This window comes from Neophocaena asiaeorientalis, unplaced genomic scaffold (assembly GCF_003031525.2).
Source record: "Neophocaena asiaeorientalis asiaeorientalis breed wild unplaced genomic scaffold, Neophocaena_asiaeorientalis_V1.1 scaffold364, whole genome shotgun sequence".
NCBI lineage: Eukaryota > Metazoa > Chordata > Mammalia > Artiodactyla > Phocoenidae > Neophocaena > Neophocaena asiaeorientalis.
This window is the reverse complement of record NW_020172457.1, coordinates 3,902,427-3,916,463: the sequence shown is the minus strand read 5'-3', so window position 1 is coordinate 3,916,463 and position 14,037 is coordinate 3,902,427. Positions and strand designations below refer to the sequence as shown.

Genomic DNA, 14,037 nt, shown 5'->3' with positions numbered 1-14,037 from the left:
ACCTTTGCATTAGGTATGACTTTTTCATTTAAAAGATGTGGGGATAAAATAGGGCAGGGCAGCTTGAGGTAAAAGAGAAGTCCTTTTATAGTTTTTTTTTTTTCCATTTTTGTGTATCATGGCTGAAACTGTTTTTAATTCATAATTATCCCAGCTTCACTGGATCCAAAAGGGTCAAATGCCACAATTTTATTTTAAAGCATCAAGTACGAACAGTAGACTGAAGACAAAACTGTGTCTTCATCTCATTAAAGGATAAAGGTATCCATAACCAAAATAAATCCCAAGACCCCCCGTGGCTATTCGGTACAACCTCAAGGTCAGAAAAATCAAGGAGATGATGATGAAGCCAGTGTTGCAATTCGCAGGAGAACAGAGGGTGTGGAACAGAATGTACCAGGTGGCATTATGGGAGAGCACTGAACTAAGATACTTAAAAAAAAAAAGAAAAAGAAAAAACCCACTATGAAGCTGAGAAATTCATCTTTATTCCAACTTCAATAAATTGACTTTCTGAAGGAACTGGAATCATATTTGCGCAGTAAGAGGACATCCATGCCTGATTAGTTCAGGTTCATTCCGGGCAGCTGCTCTGCCCATCGGGTTGATACCTGACCCACCTGCCCCTCCCCCCTTTCAGGATGACTCTGGTAGCTGAGTAGGCAGGGAGAAGTTGTGCTCTGTGCTCTTTTTTCAAGTCTAGGATAGTTATTTGAGGTGTAGTTGAATTTTTCATCTTTGATTCAAAATGAGTCTTGATATACAAGCTGAGTAAATCTTGTGGACCCTCATAGCTCTGTCTTTGTATAGAACTGCATTTAAAGAGGTACAGGTAGAAACCAGTCAAACGACAAGGACCTACTGTGTAGCACAGGGAACTATATTCAATACCTTGTAATAATCTATAATGGAAAAGAATCTGAAAAAGATGTATATATTCAGATATATGTCACTTTGCTGTACACCTGAAACTAACACACCAGTGTAAATCAACTATAGTTCAATTAAACAAAAAGAAAGAAAAAAGAAGCCAGCCAAATGGCAACTGAAAAGGAATTCCAGACTTCACCTGCATCTCTTGAAGAACGTTAAAGAAGATACAAATCCCAAACCCATTGCAACCCTTGAGAGCTCTTTGTCCTCTGTCCCATTATTCTTGTCTATCTCATGCTTCTTTGGAACCTACCCACCAGTCTCCCAAACTCTCTCTCAAGCCATGTTCCTGCAGGCTTTTCTCACTCTCTCTGGCCTTCTCCTTCTTGTCTAGTGTTTTAATTGTGTATAATGTGATCTCAGTCTTTTGGGCTAAGCTCTCCTGCTTTCCCCCTGTATCTAATCTCTTTGATTCTAACCACCCCGTCTCCTGATTACATCAAAAGACCTGAGAATCTTGAGGCAGATTTCTCCTTCAGGGTGTATGTGTGTTCACAGGAGGTGGAGGTGGGGGTAATCAGAGGCAAGTCTGGTTGATCAGAAGGCTGTGAGGAATGAGAGAGGTGGTAAATTAATATATTAATACATTCTGTCCCCGCTCTATGTGTAAATTGCCTTCCAGTACCTTGCACGTGGTAAACACTCACTGTTCCTTCTCCAAGCTCCTTTCTTTGCTTCCACTTGTTTGAAGGTGAATCTCTCTCCTAGAGTATAGTAACCTCCAGTTTCTAGAGATCCTTTTGTTCTGTGGCTTCCCTGGGACCTTACCATCCATCATAACCCCTGAAGCCAGACCAGAAAGACCACAAGCAGTCAGAGTCTTCTCCTCCTTTTCCTGAGAAACCCCAATCAAGAGCATGGAAATGGCTTTAGGAGAAAAATATCTCTCTCCACCAGCGGTGAACTGATCAGAGTCAGAGTCAGAGTTGTTGCAAAAAAGGGAAGCATTGATTTGGCTGTCACGTAGTGAGTCAGATAAAACAGCTGCTGATTTGAGAGCTCACCCTTCTTTTGATCAGGACTGAAATCTCCTCCATGGACCTTGACTCCCAGACTCAACATTCAGCATCTTCTAGCTGATGAAATAGGAAAGAGGTAGGTGGTAGGCGATAGGCAAAGTCTCCCCTTGTTTGTTCTATGAGTTGAATTGTGGGCCATAGTCTGAGTGACAGTTTTCAGTCTTTGGGGGAGAAAATGAAAGCCCCTGGCAGCTTGGAAAAGATAAGACATTGAGTGGGAATCACCAGAGCCCTGTGTTCATTATATTGTATTTCTTGCTCATTTGCCTCTTGGCGCCAGCCTCAATCACCCATCTGCAACTCAGAGCCATTTTCCTTTCCTTACAGCAGAGAAGGTTCTAGCAACTGCTTGTTGCCGCAGTGAGACGGCATAGTGCTGGAGAGGCCAAGGTGGTAGAGGGCAAAAATCCTTCTGCCCACTGATCATTCCTACATATAGGTAACCTGAGTCTGTATAGAACGAAGCGTCCAAACCGCTTCGGTTTGTGTCAAGAAGACCATCCACACTGAGGAGATAGACTTCGGTAGGTCGGCAATGAATGTTAAAACAGACTGCAGGTGTACTTCACAAAATACAGAGGCATCGAGAATGACAGGTCAGGCTAACTCACATCAAGTCTGTGGCACAAACCAGAGGCATCACCGTTTTGGATCGGACGGGTGAGAAAAGCAGAACTGTGGGTGGGGCAGACTTGAAGTCCAGACAGAAAGGATTTCTTTTCCTCTAGAAATAGAAGGATTTTGAGAGAGAGGTTCACAGGGGCAGAGGGAAGTAGAAAAGGGAAATTATGAAGGGGAAACCGTAAATGGCAGTAAAATCTAATTTATATGGTAATCCACTCCAAGCTAATGTGGGCACAAGCTAGGGCTGGGACCACTGATTTATTGGTGTACAGTGTGTGTCCTGACAGCTCCACACCTGCCCTCGAAGGATGTGCTGCCGTCCAGACGGCCACAGCTGGGCTCGGGAATGCTTCTGGAGAGGGCCTGGGAGGGCACTGGGTTTTTTGAGCAGAAAAATTTGCACGAGTGGAATAATTAGGAAGTTATGTTAAACTGCTGAGATGCATGTTGAGGGGCTGCCGGGGTCTCTCGTTGCCATGGGGCTGCCCATCCTCGTCCCATCCTTCTGCATGGGGAGGGCGTGGCTACTGACGGCCCCGTCCTGCTCTGGCTTCTCTGTTTGGGTATATGAGTCAAGGACCCCTGGGTGTCAAGCAGCTCAGCACCCCATTCCCAGGTATTGAGGTGTCCTCCCTCAAAGCTCGGCACCCCGAGTCCTGAGCCCAGGATCTCACTTGCGAGTCGGTGGGCGTGGTGAGTGTGAACAAGTTTTGTTTTGTTCTTTACATCAGGGCCCTTTTATTTTTAGTGACTTGTTTCCCCACATGTCTTCCAGAGAACCCCAGTTCCCTTTCAGGGTCCCTGTCCCTGTCCTGCGTCTCCCTGAGGTCAGGCTCCCCTGTGCCCCTGTGGGGACTGCAGCTTTTTTGGCCACCCACCTTCTGGGCTCCCAGCTACCCCAATAGGACTAGGCTCCCCTGCACCGCCGTGACCCAGCTCATTCAGGCAGCCCCTGCCTGCCTGCCTCCGTGACTCTCCTGGAGCATGGTCTTTCCCTCTACCTCCAGGGATGTGTTGCCCTAGGAGACGGAGGAGAGGAGGGAACAGCCACCAGACGACGGTACTCGCCGAGCCTGGTGGAGCTCGGCTCTTCAATATTTATAAGCATCAGCTCGAATGGAGGGAGAGGAGGAGACATTAGCAGCAATTTTCTTCTGTGTCTTGGGATTTTTTTTTTCCCTGAAAATGCGGGGGAACAAGAAGAAAAAAGGAACAGCAAAAGCAGTTTATACCACTTAGCTATGGGCAAGTGAGAAGAAGGTGAGGTGCCATCAGATGGCCAAGAGGAACTGGGTGGGAAGACCTCAGATGTTCACACTAGGGCTTTGCTGCAGCCCCCGCCTGCCACCACCCCCAGGGCGGTGGCCTGCCTGCCACTGCCTCTCAGGCTACTGCAGGGGGTAGGTGATTGAGCAGAAAGGGCAAGGGGGGGCATTGTTGGGGCCAACGCAGGGAACCGGAAGCTCTGCTACCTGGCCTGCTCCCACTCTTGACCTTGGGCAAGGTCTCGGCTTCTCCCAGATGTGAGGGCCTGACTGTATATGGGTGGACAGGGAACCAGTTCTCTGAGCTCTGGGGTGACTGCTCATTTTCTCTGATGTGCTTCAGTGACCTTCCTCTGTGCCGTTTGCCACTCATCCACCCTCCAAGGTGCAACTCAAATCTCAGCTCCCCTCTGCCATCTGCTCCATCCACAGAGCTATGGCAAGTATACTTTTCCTGCTCATTTACCAATTAGTCATGAACTGTCTTGTAGCATTTCTTTCTGCCATCATCAAAGTGTGGTTAAGTCATCTGTTTTACTCTCTTTTATGGTCTATTTAGTTATACTGTAAGCTCTGAAGGGCAAAGACCAGGCCTTCTATGGTCTTGGATTCTGCGCTATGACCAGAGCAGTGAACACCATCTATTTTGTGTGACGGCACAGCAAATGCTGACTCTGCCTGTGGCGTGGTCTACTCATAGGGACTCTCATTCCAGCCAGGAGGGGAGGTGGGTGCGGGCAAACTTCCTCCCCACCAGCGGAACTGACAACCACCGGAAGTAGAGTGGGAGCAAGGTGGCCTTTCGTGGCTGTCTCTGAGGTCACAGCCTTTGTTAGGAGCATGTCCAGGGCTGGCAGCACATGCGGGACCGGCCTGAATGAGCCCGTATACGTGCTCCTCTTATATCTGGTCCTGCATTCGCACACTTCCCAGGGACAAAACCCGGGGGTGCTGCCTCTCCCCACGTGTTCCCCTGCTTTCACATATCCGTGATTGGAAAGGTGGCTTCGTTCTGTATCTCCCTTCCATCTCCGCCCTGCTCTGTGCAGGCTCTCATCTTGGTCCCGGAAGGCAGGGCTAGCCTCTCAATGAAACCGTGAGGAAGGAGATTCCAGTCTATACAATAATTATGTTTAAAAAATAAAGAAGAAGAAATTGTCAGGCGAACCCAAGGTTTCCAGGAGCACAGTGCGAACGAGTAAGGAAGAGCCACTGAAGCAGCAGGGGAGGTCCTGGCCTGAGCCGTGGACGGATGGCTTCCACGCATCACCAGCCAAGTCCAGGTTGATCCCTGGGTACCAGCAGAGGGCTCAGAATCTGGAACCCGGCTGGAGTGCGCTGGGCAGGTGGATTGCTTTATTATAGAGCAGGCTCTCTCCTCCTTTCATTCCCTCTCTCTTGACTTATTTATCTCTCTTTTCCCATGGCCCTGTCATTCTTTCCTTTGAAAAAATACCTACCCTCTGCCCCCCCACCAAAAAAACCCCACAAAACCCCTGCTTCTGGAGCTTTGACATGTAGCTAGAGAGGCTTTAGATACTCATGCTGTTGTTTACTGAGTTTAAGCCTGTGTTCCCTGCAAACATCCACAGAGTTCGCATGGGCTGTCTCTGGGAAAGGAAGACATGGACAGAAATGGCGGCTACCCCTGGGGGAGGGAACTAATGGCCGGGGAACATGGGAAGGATGGAGGCTTTTTTGTGCCTCTTGAATTGTACAAGTCTTGTAGAAATGTACAAGTCTTGCCTGTTAACAGCAACGATAATTAATAACCAGTTACGTCACCCCCAAAGTGTGGCATAGATCAGGGCTAAGAGGGAGATGTCGTCCCATCTTAGCAGGAAGGCTGGGCATGGGGGTCTCCTCTTGGGTCATCCCTGGCTCCATCCTGGCCCAAAGTCATCTCATGCCAGTGGGCCTACCAGACTTATATGAGGTAGTCATTTCTGCCTTAGTTGTATATTCAGAGGTTCTGTTTTCCCTTTACTGAGAGAGCCTCTGAGTGCAAGCAAGCAACATTCCATTTGTGAACACATGAAAACCAACAGCAGTAATACAACAACCCCAAATTATCTGAGAAAGTTTCTGTTAGAAAACAAATAATATCTTCATGACTTTGGGGATGTACAAAATTTTCTTAGTACATAGAAATACTAATCATGGAAGAGGAGAGTAATACATTGGACAACATTAAAATAAGAACTTTTTCCATCAAAGTCATCATTTAGAGAGTGAACAGGTAACCCATGGATGAGAAGAAGATATTCACAATACAGGTGAACCTCGTTTTATTGTGCCTTGCTTTACTGTACTTTGCAGATACTGTGATTTTTACAAATTGAAGGTTTGTGGCAGCCCTGCCTCAGGCAAGTCTGTCAGCACCATTTTTTCTAACAGCGTTTGCTCACTTTGTGTCTCTGTGTCGCATTTGGGTAATTTTTGCCGTATTTGAGAATTTTTCATTATTACTATATGTGTTATGAAGATCTGTGATCAGCACTGTTTGGTGTTACTATTGCAAAAAGATTACAACTTGCTGAAGGCTCAGGTGATGGTTAGCATTTTTTAGCAATAAAGTATTTTATTTTATTTAATTAATTAATTTATTTTTTTGTGGTACACGGGCCTCTCACTGTTGTGGCCTCTCCCATTGCGGAGCACAGGCTCCGGACGCGCAGGCTCAGCGGCCATGGCTCACGGGCCCAGCCGCTCCGCGGCATGTGGGATCTTCCCGGACCGGGGCACGAACCCGCGTCCCCTGCATCGGCAGGCGGACTCCCAACCACTGCGCCACCAGGGAAGCCCACGATAAAGTATTTTAAGTTAAGGTATTTAGACCTAATCTATTGCACACGTAATAAACGACAGTATAATGGAAACATAACTTTCATATGCCCTGGGAAACCAAAAATTCGTGAGACTCACTTTATTGCAGTGGTCTGGAACCAAACCCACAATATCTCCGACATAACGCCTACACATCTGATAAAAAAATCTGATTTTTTTAAAAGAGGGTGAAAGAGTTAACATGTACTTTACAAAAGAGGATATCCCGATGGTCAGTGATCATATGAAAAGGTCCTCAACATCATTATCCATCAGATGGATGCAGATTCGAACCACAATGAGACACCATCATGCACCCACCGGGTAACAAGAAAAGGATGACAGAACCAAGTCTTGCGGAGATGTGGAGCAACTTGAATTCTTAGACATTTCTGACAGAAGCATGAATTTGTTCAGTTGCTTTGGAAAACTTTTTGTCTACTTAAAAACCTAAACACATTCCTGCTTTAGGACCCAGCAATTACCCTATTAAATATTTATCTGAATGCAATGAAATATATGTGCACAGAAAAGCTGTCCAAGACTGTTCACAGCAACAGTGGAACACAATGCAGAAAAGAAAGAACCCAGTGATACCAGGCTGCAGCGTGGATGAATCTCACAGATATTATATTGAGTGAAAGAAGTAAAAAACTAGAATATACACTGTTTGACCTCATAAAACTAATCTGGGGTTATAAAAAGTAGAATAGTAGTTACCTCAGGGGGGTGCAGGAAAGTTAGTATTTACTAGGAAGGGACATGAGGGAACCTTTGGGGGAGATGCATGTGTTCTATATCTTGATCTGGTTGGTACACATGTGTAAACATTCACAGCTGTACTCTTGATATATGCGTAATTTACTGTACAAAACATACCTCAATTTTTTAAAGGGGAAGGATGCTCAGAGGTCAGGTAGAAAAAATGATGAATGTCCATCCAGGCCATGCAGTGGGGTTATTCTAGGAGCAAGCATGGAGACAGTGGTGGGGTTATTTGGTGAATCGCAGGGCAGTCAGATCTCTGAGTGACCCCAGGATTGCGCCATCAGATCCCATGCTAGAATCCAGGGCGATGGAAAACCTCTCATGGCTGGATGAGTAAGCCTCAGTTCCTGGCTTTGGGAGAGCATTTCCTGGCATGGCAAGTCCTCTGCAGCTGCTTCCCTCACGTTTGCTCAAGTTCAAGTGCAGACATTTACGTGGGTTGTCAGTGTTCCCAGTGTAGCCCCACCTTCCACCCTGAGGCACCCTTTGGTGCAGGCCCAAGCTGGACAGCAGGGCCAGCAGGGTTGGTCAGAGATGTGTCTGGAAGGGGCGAGACCCTGAGTGGCGTTCTGGGCCAGAGCTATTCAAAGCACAGTCTATGACTGAAGCCTGTCCACAAACTGATGCTCACCCACGATGATACAGGATGGAAATTGAGAGTAAGTGTTGAGAAACTTTTATAGCTATTAGAAAGAGTCCTCTTATGACTATTGAATTTATGATTATAAAATTGGGTCTTGTCAGTTGTACTTTTTTTTTCTTTTCATTTTTCTCATTTGTTTTCATCGTGTTTCATAAAAACATGGGACTGCGGTGAAATGAAAATTTTTACAAAGAGAAAGTGGTCTTTCATCTCAGGTAGCTGGAGGAGCATTTTCTTAAATGCTCAGAGGGTGTGTCCTAAACATATGGAAGAGCCTGAGCAGGGTGCCTGATAAGTCAGGGGCTGTTGCTGCCTGCACTTGGCAATTTTTAGAGACACTGAGCAAAACAGCCTAATTGTAGTTTCCATAGTTACCAGCTACCACCGAGGAGAACATGAGCAGATTTTAAAGGGAAAAGCCAGGCACAGGCAGAAGTCAGGAAGGTGGGGAGGATGCTGGGCCCCAGAGGAATCTGGGCCAGAGGGGGCGGCCACCACTTTACATAGCTGAGGGCTTCAAGTTTTGATCCCAGAGGCAGATGCCCTGGGAACCTAGTGATGGCACATCGCCATTGCAGCTGCCCGTAAAGGACATGAGGCAGGCTGACGAGAGGCCTTCATCACAGCAGCAGGGTGGATTACCCTTCAGGGGTCCCACTCTCTGGCCCTGTCCCAGTGGCAGCTCCAGAAGAGTCACCCTCTTTTGCCACCATGCAGCCCGCTGTCTATGGACCTCCACCCAAAGCAAAGTTAGCAGTAGGGAAAGGCGGCAGGAAGGGTCCTGTATCAGCCCCACCGGCCTTCGTGCTCAAGCTTGGGTCTAGGATTTGAGGCCAGCCTCTCTTCCACTGTCATCGATTGGGGTCAGTGCTGTAGGCCATCCAGCTGCCTCACGTGTTCAATCATTTGCTCATTCCTTCATTCATGCTTCACTCAACAGACACTTGCAGAGCACTTGCTCGGGGCCAGGCACTGTCCCAGATGCTGGAGATGCAGCAGAGCCCAAGCAGAGAAGGTCCCTGCCTTCATGGAGCTCATATTCTAATGGGAGAGACCGATGATGAAAGCATAAACCACAAGGTAAGGTATTGGTACATTCCACTGGCCTCGGGGTGGTGCATTGGGCCAGCAGGGGCTGTGGCGATGGCGGAATTTACACACAGTCTTTAGTATTTGAAAGGATGTGAAGGGCCAAAACACAGGCGCCGAAAGAAGACTCGGCTTGGCAATGTGATTCATGGGGTCTGTAGGGAGTGCCACATGAGCCGGGGCTCAGTAAATGCTTGTCAGCTGAATCTGTGGAGCCTCAGAAATCAGTGCTTTGTAAGTCCCTCTTGGCCCACATCTGCATGACCGTGAACCCTAGAGAGGCCCTTCATACCCACTGGGTTTCAGGCAGGACTCAGGTTTCCAACAAGCTCTGGAAATTCTGCCCAAGAGCCCACCTGGGCCACCAGCCACCAGAGGGCGCTGCTGCTGCTCCTTGGCAAAGAGAAGGCCTGATGTTGTTTTAGGAAAATATTTGAATTATGTGAAATACAAAGCAGTCCCGCCTCAGAATTATAGGCTTGTAAATCATGCTGGGGAGAAAAAGGGCCAGGGGGACGGGGAGATGTGGGATGTGAGTTTATGATCTCTCCAGAAGCCCTTGATGGAATTACAGCGTCGTAACTCACTGGGGCCCACTCTTTCCTCCACCTGGGTTCAGCTCCTCCTCTGGGGCCCCCTGGGGAAGATTGATCAGGGTGCCAACGATGAGAGACTTGCTTGGTAGAGGCCTTAGGCAGGCCCCTCTAGGCTCTCTGGGGAGTGTGAGGGGAGGTGGCCATCATGACTGTTTATGCATTGGGTGCTGGCAGCTGGCCTCAGTTTTAGCGACTCCGTGGGGCTGTATCCGTGTGAGTTGCAAAGGACCGAGACTGAAGAGGCCAGCATGAGCTGCAGGACCCTTTGGAAAGGGCTCTGTGGGGTTCCATGGGGAGGCGGCCACCTTCTGCAAGGTCCCATGGACCCACACAGCAAGGACGCTGCATCTCTTTTTGGATGAGGTAGCGTGTCATGAGGATGTCCTGCCGCTTCTCCCTCGTCTGGCCCATGTCTCCAGTTGGCCCTTTAACAAAATGGCCACCACCAGCCTCTTATCAGGGAACGAATACACAGCAGGGCCGCAGAAGAGCTCACAGACTGAGAGCGGACCGTGTGCTGAGGCAGCTGGCACTGACCTTCCTCCAGCTGGGGAGATATGCCCATGGGAGGAGGAGGGAGTGGCTGACAATATGCCTACCATCCCCTGCCTCTGGCTGTGGCCTCTTTCATGTCCAGGGTTTTAAAAAGGGCCATGGAAAGTGCGTTTCCAATGGCAAGTCAGTGACACACTGTTAAAAACAGCTTTCAAAAGCCCTAAAGACTCCACCAAAAAACTATTAGAAATAATGAATGAGGGCTTCCCTGGTGGCACAGTGGTTAAGAATCCGCCTGCCAATGCAGGGGACATGGGTTTGATCCCTGGTGTGGGAAGATCCCACATGCCGTGGAGCAGCTAAGCCCGTGCGCCACAACTACTGAGCCTGCGCTCTAGAGCCCACGAGCCACAACTGCTGAGGCCTGCGTACCTAGAGCCCATGCTCTGCAACAAGAGCAGCCACGGCAATGAGAAGAGAAGCCCGCGTACCGCAATGAAGAGTAGCCCCTGCTCACTGCAACTAAAGAAAGCCCTCACACAGCAATGAAGACCCCAAAATAAATAAATTAAATTTAAAAAAAAGGAAATAATGAATACAGCAAAGTTGCAGGATACCAGTCAATATACAAAAATCTGTTGCATTTCTATATGTTAACAATGATCTAACAAAAAGAGAAACTGAGAAGACAATCCCATTTACAATCACAATAAAAAGAATAAAATACCTAGGAATAAATATAACCAAGGAGGTGAAAGACCTGTACACTGAAAACTATAAGACATTGTTGAAAGAAATTGAAGAAGACACAAATAAATGGAAAGTTATTCCATGCTCATGGATTGGAAGAATTAGCATTGTCAAAATGTCCATATTACCTAAAGCAATCTACAGATCCAGTGTGATCCCTATCAAAATCTCAAGGACATTTTTCACAGAAATAGAATAAAACATTCTAAAATTTATACGGAACCATGTAAGGCCTCAAATAGCAAAAGCAGTCCTGAGGAAAAAAGAATAAAGCTGGAGGCATCACATTGCCTGACTTCAGGCTATTTAATAAAGCCATAGTAATCAAAACAGCATGGTATTGGCAGAAAAATAGATGCATAGATCAATGGAACAGAATTGAGAGCCCATAAATAAACCCATGCATATATGGACAATTAATTTATGACAAAGGAGCAAAGAACATACAACAGAGAAAAATAGTCTCTTCAATAAACGGTGCTGGGAAAACTGGACAGCTGCATACAGAAAAAGGAAACTAGACCACTATCTCCTGTCATACAGAAAAATTAACATAAAATTGATCAAAAACTAGAATGTAAGACATGGAACCATAAAACTCCTAGAAAAAAACATAGGCAGTATACTCTTTGACATTGTTCTTAGCAGTATCTTTCTAGATATGTCTCCTCAGGCAATGGAAACCAAACAAATACTGTATGTTATCACTTATATGTGGAATCTAAAAAATAATACCAATGAATGTATATGCAAAATAGAAACAGACTCACAGGTTTAGAAAACAAACTAGTGGTTATCAAAGGGAAGAGGGAATGGGAGGGGCAAATTGAGGATATGGGATTAAGAGATATAAACTACTATGTATAAGATAGATAAGTTGCAAGGATATATTGTGTAGTACAGGGAATTTTAGCCATTATCTTGTAATAACTTTTAATGGAGTGTAAGCTGTAAAAATACTGAATCACTACGCTGTACACCTGAAACTAAGTAGTAATGTAAATCAACTACAATTCAAAAAACCCAGTAAAAAACAACAACAACAAAGTAAATGAACAAACCAAACCAAACAGTAACAAACAGGTAGCTACAGAAAACAGAGTAGTGGCTACCAGAGGGGAAGGGGCAGGAGGGAGGATAACAGATGGGAACTGAATTTTTGGTGGTGAGCACATTGTAGGGTATACAGAAGTAGAAATATAATGCTGTACACGTGAAACTTATAGAAGGTTTTAAATCAATGTTACCTCAATTAAAAAAATAGCTACCTTTCTTGAGGTACTGCATGTCAGACATCGTGTACATAATCACATCTTCTCACAGATTCTCACAATTTTCTCACAAATTATTTCCATTTCCCCGATGAGGGGAGTGAGGCATAGAGATGTAAATCAGTTTGTCTAAGCCACACACAGACAGCTAAGTACGGTGTTGAAGATTAGAACCCAGATCCCTCTGTCACTCTTGGGCATCCCACCAGGGAGCCTGCCAGCATCTCATCCCTGTGAATGTCAGTCCCTAAATCTTTCGGCTGAATTCCCATTCAATTTCTATTCCTCTCTGCCTGCTTTAGTTCACAGTTGCAGTCCAGTGCCTATCCTTTCTCATTTTCTCTGCAATGTCTTTTGCATTTACAATGCTCTGGTGATAACCCACTATTGAGAGAGAGGGAGAGAGAAGCTCTTTGTTTAGAGTTTGTGGTAATATAGCACAATCAAGAGCATAAGCTTTAGAGTCACAGGAACCTAGGTTCACATTCCAGCTCCATCACCTCTATCATTTGCCATTTGTGGGACTGAGTTGTTATTGCTTTGAGCCTCAATGTACTCACCCGTAAAATGGGTGTAGTAGTGACAACTACTGCATAAGGCTGGATCCTGAGAATTGAATGAGGTTATGTATGTAAGTGATACATCAACTCACTTTATAAAATCATCTCTCTGAGAAAGTTCTTTGTGGCCTGGGAGCTGGTGACCCTCTGTCACAGGGCATTAAATCAGGGTTACAGTCTTACCCTACACTTGTATTCTCTTCTTCATCTCCTCCCAGTATCTTGTCAACCTTAAGGGACCTAATTTTTTTAAATTGATGGGATACAAAGGACTAAGGTCATTTAGAAGACCTTGTCTTCAGGATCAGTTTGGTTTCATTACCTGAACCATTACCTCTTTGGGTACCTGATCTTGCGGCCCAGTGCTTTAGAGAAAACAGCAGGCATTTATCTTATTACTATGTGTCCAGCATTGAGTTCAGAATAAAAGAAATGTTAAGACCCAGTCTGTTACTGAGTTGAGGAGACAGGACATAAAAAAGAGGTGAAATTATTAAGGAATAAAATTACCATGTACATATCAGCACTGATTCTGTTAAAGTGCTGAGTGGTGTGTTAACAGGCAATTAGAGGCTGTAGCCGTCCAGGATAAGATGCTAATTGTGTGGTGCAGGAAAGAAAGGCACTGGTGCCTGGGGAGGTTGAGTAGTAACCAGTCCCTCTGAGAAGTCACCTGTGAATGTGATGAGTCACAGAGCCAGTGGGCGCATCCAACCCTCACCAACATCCAGCTTTTAGTGTCGCTTGATGTCCTTGTCTCACACATGTCAGTCACAGCTTTCAAGGTGGAATAAAAACTTGGTTTGATGGTGAATAATGGAAAGGAGGATGGCGATGGCAGTAATGGAAAGGTGAAGAGGTAGAAGACGACTGAGGGCTCTTTCCAAGAAAAGACTTTGTGAAATGACTTTGATCTCACTTGTACAGAATTATTAAGGGTTTTAAAGGATTACATATTGCACTGCAGACCTCCCTCGCGCCCTACCTCATACCCTCTTGACCCACATTTCAACCCCAGCTGTTGCCGTAGCAACCAGGTGGCATGCATGTAGCCTGACAGCATCTGTTTTCGGGACAGACCATGCATGCCCCTCGCCTCTGCCCCAGGGCACCACTGTGCCAGCCACTGGGGTCCCTGGGGGGAGCCACGTAGCCATTGCTGCACACTCGCAAATCTAAAAGTCTGAAGGATTAAGCG

At 46.3% G+C, this 14,037-nt stretch overlaps 1 protein-coding gene across 1 annotated transcript in view; it reads left to right on the top strand.

Annotated features, from left to right (window-relative positions):
- The window catches only part of LOC112394958 (uncharacterized), a 93,439-nt gene that overhangs the window by 63,658 nt on the left and 15,744 nt on the right, over positions 1-14,037 (top strand). Inside the window, exon 2 of the transcript XR_003002267.1 lies at positions 9,019-9,158. The gene's annotated coding sequence lies outside the window, so the exon portion shown is untranslated. The remainder of the gene's footprint in view (positions 1-9,018; positions 9,159-14,037) is intronic.